Here is a 1,968-nt window from a genome sequence, read left to right as displayed (position 1 = left end):
ACTTTTATAAAACTTTTTTATTATCATGTTAATGTTGTGCTGGGGTACACTGTGACATTTACAAACATTCTTACAATACATCATAGCTGAATTCACCTCCCCCCCATCATTTTTTTATAAAACTTTAAACCAAAAATAATTGCAGGACACTACTTGTGGCACATTTACCTGACATAACTTCCTACTTCAGCTGGATGTGGTGATGCACACCTGTAATCCCAACACTTGGGGAGTCAAGGCAGAAAGATTGCAAGTTCAAGGTCAGCCTGGACTACATAACAAGATTCCATCTCAAAAACAAAACATAGTAACTTCTCGCTTATTGCCTTTGACTTATGCTAGCTACCTGGGAGGCTGAGATCAGGAGGATCACAGTTCAAGGCCAGCCCAGGAAAATAGTTCTCGTGACCCCCATCTCTAAAAATAACCCGACCAAAAGGGACTGGAGGTGTGCCTCAAACAGTAGATCAATGTTTGCAAGCATGAAGTCCTGAGTTCAAACTCCAGCCCTCCCCTCCCCAAAAAAGAGTGAGTTTGAGGCCAGCCTTGGCTATACAGTGAGACCCTTTCTCAAATGAAACAAAATTTTAAAAGGATCATCTTGTTTGCTCCTGATTGAACCAAAATAGTAGGAGCTACTACTTCAGTGGTTTCCACATACCAAGCAGTGTACTAAGCAATGTCCTATAATGCTGAGTGGTGTAGTGAAGACAGACCAACCCAGACATGCTGCTCTGGCAGTTAGCTGACTCTAGTTAAAGGCACTTGAAAGGCAGCAGGTGCAGAAGTTCACTCTGATCTTCGGTTTCTCCAAAGCTGGAGATGAAATCCCTACATGACCATGTCCTCCTGTTTCAGAAGGAAAGTAGCATCTTCTCATGGAGGATGGAGGTGAGGCAGATCTGTACAATGCCTTGGCTTCTGAGCCCTCACCACCCAGTACCACCCTAGCCCACGGTCCCTAACCTGGTCACATTCTCCTAACTCTCTACTCTTTTCCGAGTTGGTATACAGCAAGCCTGCCTCACCTGTGCATTTATTGCATGCCCACTGCATGCAGTTTTGACCCAGCATGGTCAAAAATAGTAAATTTTTACTAATCAAAAGAAGCTAGGTGCCAGTGGCTCACACCTGTAATCCTAGCTACTCAGGAGGCAGAGATCAGGAGGATCAAGGTTTCAGCCAGCCCGGGCAAATAGTTTGTGAGATCCTATCTTGAAAATACCCATCACAAAAAAATGACTGGTGGCGTGGCTCAATGTGTAGGCCCTGACTTCAAACCCCAGTACTGCAAAAAGGAAAATAAATTATAAAAAGTTCAAAAACAAAAATTTTAAATTCCCATGAATGCATTGAGCAGCTCAGTAGATGCAGAGATGCTGTTAGTCCCTAGTTGTGCTTAAATCCTTGTGTGATCTGCGGTTTCCTGCCCTTCATTTTGTGAAAATCTGCCTCCCAAAAACCAAATGGTGCCCCGAAAAGCATGGTAAAAGTGAACATGACTAACTGAAGTGAAAAAGTGAAAATCTGAGATTTGTTGAAAGGTGGCATGTCTTTAGCAGAAGTTGGGGAAAATGAGTCAAGTATCTGCAGCGCAGCCCTGAATGCTATGCATCCTGATCACGCATGGTTTGTCCTCCATGGTGGTCTCCACAGAACACTACGTAAGTGTCCTACTCTGAATGCATCTTTGGTCATTTCCTAATGGAGGCTCCCATGCTACATAAAATTTGCATTAATAGATATGCTTTTCTCCTGTCGCTCTGTCTTATGTCCACTTAACTCAAGCCCAGTGGAAAAACCCCAAAATAGAGTGGAGGCAAAATTCTGTCTCCCCTACACTGGGAATGGCATTTTCAATAGGATATAGCAATAACTGAATTCAATGCTGATTTTATTCCCATTAAATAAAGTAATGCATAAGTCTCCTCCTGAGTGATAAGCTGAACTGAAGGGCAGAAACCAAGA

The sequence above is a fragment of the Castor canadensis genome, chromosome 9 (assembly GCF_047511655.1).
Source record: "Castor canadensis chromosome 9, mCasCan1.hap1v2, whole genome shotgun sequence".
In the NCBI taxonomy this organism is placed as follows: Eukaryota; Metazoa; Chordata; class Mammalia; order Rodentia; family Castoridae; genus Castor; species Castor canadensis.
This window is presented reverse-complemented; position numbering follows the sequence as displayed.